Below are 6,165 nucleotides of genomic sequence, written 5' to 3' on the forward strand. Positions count from 1 at the left end.
TGACAGAAAGAGTAGAAAGCCTTACTTGTGTTTTATTTGAAAACATCTGAGATCAAAGGTTCTTACACACAAAAAAGAGTGAATGGAACACACATTTTGAATATTAGGGCTGTTGTGTACCAAGGGGAAAATAATCACAGTTAAATAACTGACGCAAAAGGGTCTGTACACATCCCGCTCTGGAGTATACGTCGCACCAGCCCAAAAATGCATAATAAAGAAGAAAAAAAAACATAAATAAGTCGCATCGGAGTACAAGTCGCATTTTTGGGGGAACTTTATTTGACAAAATACAACACCAAGAACAGACATAGACAACAACAGGCTAAACGATACAGTATGCTAATGTTACATAAACACAAATGAGGAACTGAGAACGTGCCTGACGTAACATATTATGAGTTATTCAAATAACTATGATAATAGTAATAGTAATAATAATAAAAAGTCTATCAAACCATCCGTGTCACTCCAAATCATTAAATCCATCGAAATCTTCGTCCTTTGTGTCACTTATAAACAACGCCGCTGCTGACTCTGAGGTGAGTACGGAGCATCACTCAAGTGAAGTTGGCCCAGATGCAGGATTCCTGGCTGAGCAGCAAAGCAGACGAGTTCCGGGGCTTTGCAGATAGGAACGACATGAAGCGCTTTTACGACAGCTTGAAGAAAGTCTATGGCCCTTCAACCTCAGAACCACTGGCTCCTGTCTTCAGTGCTGATGGTCAACCATTATCACTGTTAGAGTGTTCCTCACTCTAACTTCTTTGCAAGAACCACACGTGAGACAGTTTGGCCATTTTACGCCTGCAAGCGGAGAAAGTTTTTGCCTTTTTGGGGTGGAATTTGTCGAGGCGGCTTCCGGGTTCTCTGCCGGACGCCCTCTTCCTTCTCAGCCAGACTCCCAATACTTTTCAGGCTTGGACGATTTTGTTTTCTCCAGCGTGGAACTCATCTCCCTGACTCTAAAGTAAGTTTGAATCTTTTATTACACTGTCGATCTTTTTTTTTTTTTTCACAGTTGGAGTGCCTGGGAGAGCGGAGGCTTCGTGGCCGTTTGTCTGCCGTCGATCATCGGACACAAAGTATGGCTGCGGATCGAGAGGTTTGTGTGGCTTCGTGCACCAACTGCACCCTTCTCTTAGAGAGGTTGTCCCTGCTAGAGGGACGTGTCCGCCAGTTAGAGCAGAATTGCGCGATAACTGTAGATGTGGCGGATACAGACGCGGGCTGTAGTCAGCCCGCTAGCCCAGTTAGCATTAGCCCCAAGCGGCTTGCTAATCGCGATGAGCCAGGTAAGACGCATAGCCGTCCAAAGTCATCTCGGTCTACTGGCCCTCGCACTTTGGTCATAGGTGACTCCATTACCCGAAATATTACGCTTACAAATCCAGCCACGGTAATGTGTATTCCTGGGGGCAGAGCACCCGACATAGAAGCTAATCTTAGGGAGCTGACTCGCAATAGGTCTAGTCAACAGCGTAGTTCCATCAACACTAGCTACTCGGACATAGTGATACACGTCGGCTCCAATGATGTTAGGATGAGGCAGTCGGAGATCACAAAGAGAAACATAGCGAGGACTTGTGATCTCGCTAGAAAGATGAGTCGGCATCGAGTATTTGTCTCTGGCCCCCTGCCTGGGAGAGGCACTGATGAGAGGCTTAGTAGATTAGTCTCCCTTAATCGATGGATGGCTGGGTTCTGTAAGAAGCAGGGACTGTATTTCATAGATAACTGGCCTTCCTTCTGGGGCCGCCCCGACCTGCTGAGGAAGGACGGCCTTCACCCTAACCGTGAAGGCGCCTTCACTCTTTCTAGGAATATAGATTACTGTTTGAGCCACACATGACAGGTCACTTTAGAGCAGGCCGGGTCACAGGTGATTAGACCACCTGTCAGGATGGGTTTGGAGTCTGTTAAGATAAAGTTAACTAGCGCTAGGCTAGACTCCCAGCATGCACATAGCTCCTTGTGTAGACTAGAGCGTGATAGTTTGAATAGTGCGACAGTACACATAAACGCACTTTCTACTGGGGTAGTAGACAAATCCAATCACTCCACCCCGACCGGTTTTGCTGAGGAAACGGTGCCGGTTTCAGATAATTCTACACGTGTAACGAATATTTACTATCAGATTCCCACGGTCGTATCAGCCCACCGCGCTAACAAACATTTGAGAGGTGATGTCAGGCTTAGAGAACACAATCTTACTCGCATTTCGTATAAATATCCTTCGATAAATACGCACCCGGATCGACCAATTACACTTAAACTTGGTTTTATGAATATTAGATCGCTTCATACGAAAGCCATTCTCGTTAATGATCTCATCACAGAACATAATCTAAACGCTTTTGGTCTCTGCGAGACCTGGTTAAAACCTAATGAACTGATGGCGCTTAATGAGGCCTCGCCTCCAAATTTTGTGAGCTCGCATGTGGCGCGTCCTCGAAAAAAGGGTGGGGGTGTCGCCCTCATCTCGAATTCCGAGCTTAGTTTTAGGCCTCGTTCGATCAACGTATTTAAAACATTTGAGGTTCTCATTGTCCGATCCACCGCTTTACCGTCATTTTATCTTGTTGTTATTTACCGTCCACCCGGGGCTTACTCTGGCTTCCTGGATGAATTTTCAGAATTTGTGGCTGATCTAGTAACCAATGCGGATAATATAATTATCATGGGCGATTTCAACATCCACATGAATTTACCGTCAGAGCCACTTACTTCGGCGTTTCAGACTTTAACTGATACCTTTGGTTTTACGCAAGCTGTACAGGCAGCAACGCATAAGAATGGAAATACCATAGATCTGGTATTATCCCGAGGACTTGCAACCTCAAATATAGCAGTACTGCCATACACTACTGTTTTGTCTGATCATTACCTAATAAAGTTTGAAATTCTAGTTCCTTGTCAAAGACAAGAGAGCAATCAGCATTATAGGAGCCGTCATTTCAACTCTATGACTGCAACTGCGCTATCTGAAATACTGTCGCCGGCAACCACTAATTTTCTCACATACGCCGGCTCTATTGATAATCTTACGAATGAATTCAATGCGACATTGTTAAATGCCATTGACTCTGTGGCGCCGTTACGTCTGAAAACTCGCCGTAGAGTGCCTACTCCGTGGTTCACAGATGAAACGCGTACGCTTAAGCAATTATGTAGAAAGCATGAGCGCAGATGGCGTCTAACCAAACTTGAGGTTTTCCATCAGGCATGGCAGGATAGCCTCCTGAAATATAAAGATGCGCTTATCTTAGCAAAAACTCGATATTTTTCGCAAGTTATTAATCTCAATAAAAACAATCCGAAACACCTATTTGATACAGTGGCAAAGCTGACTCTGCGCCAGCCGACCTCCGATAGTTCCTTCCACTCAGCTGATGAGTTCATGAAATTTTTTGCTCAAAAGATTGAATCCATTAGGGATGAGATCAAGAATAGCATTCCAATCGCTCGGTCGAGCACGCCGTTTACCAACGCTGATGATCATGCAACAACCCTCTCAACTTTTAAAAGCGTGTCTCTTGAAAGGCTTACACAAATTGTTAGTGCGGCTAAACAAACAACATGTTTACTCGACCCTCTTCCAGCCAAACTACTTAAAGAATTATTTCAAATTTTAGGACTGTCCGTCTTAAATATAATCAATCTGTCTGTCTCCTCTGGGATAGTGCCAACAGCCTTTAAAACCGCTATCATTAAACCGTTACTTAAGCGACCAAATCTTGACCCGGACTGTCTCAGTAATTATAGGCCAGTTTCAAACCTCCCATTCATAGCAAAACTTCTTGAAAAAGTAGTAGCGCAGCAGCTTATTGATTACATGGTCGCCAATAATCGATACGACACTTTTCAGTCTGGTTTTAGAGCTAATCATTCCACTGAGACAGCACTTGCTAAAGTGACTAATGATCTCCTCGTAGCTATGGATTCAAACATTTCGTCTGTACTGTTACTACTCGATCTTAGTGCTGCCTTCGACACTGTAGACTTCGATATTTTATTAGGGCGTCTTAAAAGTTGTGTTGGTATTTCAGGGTCAGCACTAGGCTGGTTCCATTCCTATCTATCAAACAGGACGCACCGAGTGGTCCATGGCAATGCGTCCTCGGAGCTCTATAATGTTACATGTGGTGTCCCACAGGGATCGGTTCTCGGACCAATTCTTTTTAATATTTATATGATTCCGCTTGGGGACATAATACGTAAATATAATATTAGTTTTCAATGCTATGCGGATGACACCCAATTATATATGCCGTTATCGATGACAGATCCGCGGGATTGTTGTAATCTTGAGAAGTGCCTTGCGGAGATCAAGCAATGGATGTCTCTCAACTTCCTTCGTCTTAACCCAGATAAAACTGAGATGTTGATAATTGGTCCAGCTCGTTATCAACACTTATTCAAGGAAACCGCTATAACTATAGATAACCGTACTATCACTCAAAGCGATACTGTAACTAATCTCGGGGTAATATTTGACCAAACTCTCTCCTTTCAAAAGCACATTAAGAATATAACCAGAATTGCGTTTTTTCACCTTCGTAATATTGCAAAGATTCGTCCGATCCTCTCGACCGGTGATGCGGAAACTATTATACATGCGCCTGGACTACTGTAATGTACTATTTTCGGGTCTTCCTAAGTCCCGCATCAAAAGTCTACAGTTAGTACAAAATGCCGCTGCAAGGCTGCTCTCTCGGACAAGAAAATTTGATCACATTACCCCAATACTAGCCAACTTACATTGGCTTCCGGTCCATTTAAGATGTGACTTCAAGGTTCTTCTATTAACCTATAAATCGCTGCATGGCTTAGCGCCTTCATATCTCGTCGACCTAGTTGTTCCTTATGTTCCGTCTCGTAACCTTCGTTCGCAAAACGCTACCCTTTTAGCGACACCGAGGGCTAAGAAAATGTCTGCAGGCTCTAGAGCATTTTCTATTCGGGCTCCAGAGCTTTGGAATGCCCTACCAATGGATATTAGGACTGCTACCTCAGTAGAAACATTTAAGACACGTTTAAAGACACATTTCTATGACATGGCCTTTAACTAACCTGTAGTGGCCGATTCGGCTGGAGTTTGTTTTCTCTCCCTCTCCACCCCCTCCCTCCCCCCTCCCCGGCCGGGGAGGTGGTTAGGTGGTACCCATGCTGACAGCGGCTATCTGGATTCTCGTGGCCAATTCAGGATAGGGGAACTGCAGCTCAACCTCCTCGAAGAGCACTGCCAGGACAATTGAGGGCTCCTTTCGGCAGCCCTCTGCTGTGACATGGACATCCACTTTTTATTTAATTGATTTTCATGTTGTATCATTTCTGCCCTCTCTGCATCCATTTCAACCTGGTGATCCTGAAAGGGGGATCCTTCCATCTGTGGTCCCTTCTCAAGGTTTCTCATTTTCCCCCTGCTAGGGGTTTTTAAGTTTTTCCTTGCCCTTTTGGGAGCTTAAGATCAGGGGATGCTTTGAGAATAATTGTCAATTTCTGTCTATGTGAAGCCCTTTGAGACTGCTTGTGATTTAGGGCTATACAAATAAACTTGACTTGACTAGAAAGCCATCAGCACCCTGTGTGGTAAAGAGATGCTTGAAAACAGTCTGCCTTTCACCTCTTGCAAGTTAGTATTTATTGAGAGAAAACAGAGTGGAAGTGAGAGTGAACAAGTTTGGTGTTCTCCTCGGCAGCTGGTCAATCAGTGCAGGGCGTCTTAGCACAATTGTTTTACGATGTTGTGGGAACAGAACAAGTTTGGGTGTGTCCTCAGCAAGTGGTTAATCATAGTCTACATTCCAACATAATCATACGATCAAAATACTTTGTCAACTGTAACAATCACAGACGGGGAAGATTTTGGAGAGATGAGCGAAACACTTCCACAGCGTCCTGAACAGGCCTTCCACCATCAACGATGATGCCACCGACAGGCTACCCCAAGTGCCTGTTGAAAAGACCATGGATGCCCCACCTACCTTGGATGAGATTCAGAAAGCAGTCCAACTACTTTCCAGGGGCAAAGCACCTGGTTCTGACTCAATCCCAGCTGAAATCTACAAGGAAGGTGGTGCGGCACTGGTCGAGAACCTTCACCAGCTGTTTCAGCTCATCTGACAGCACGGGACAGTGCCACACGACTTCAAAGATGCCTCA

At 44.7% G+C, this 6,165-nt stretch overlaps 1 long non-coding RNA gene across 1 annotated transcript; it reads left to right on the plus strand.

Annotated features, from left to right (window-relative positions):
* The first annotated feature begins 834 nt into the window (after positions 1–834).
* On the plus strand, positions 835–5,573 carry LOC133151386 (uncharacterized). Its single transcript, XR_009713899.1, has 2 exons — positions 835–1,105; positions 5,158–5,573. It is a non-coding gene; the product is annotated as an uncharacterized LOC133151386 (long non-coding RNA).
* Positions 5,574–6,165: the final 592 nt, after the last annotated feature.

The sequence above is a fragment of the Syngnathus typhle genome, linkage group LG3 (assembly GCF_033458585.1).
Source record: "Syngnathus typhle isolate RoL2023-S1 ecotype Sweden linkage group LG3, RoL_Styp_1.0, whole genome shotgun sequence".
In the NCBI taxonomy this organism is placed as follows: Eukaryota; Metazoa; Chordata; class Actinopteri; order Syngnathiformes; family Syngnathidae; genus Syngnathus; species Syngnathus typhle.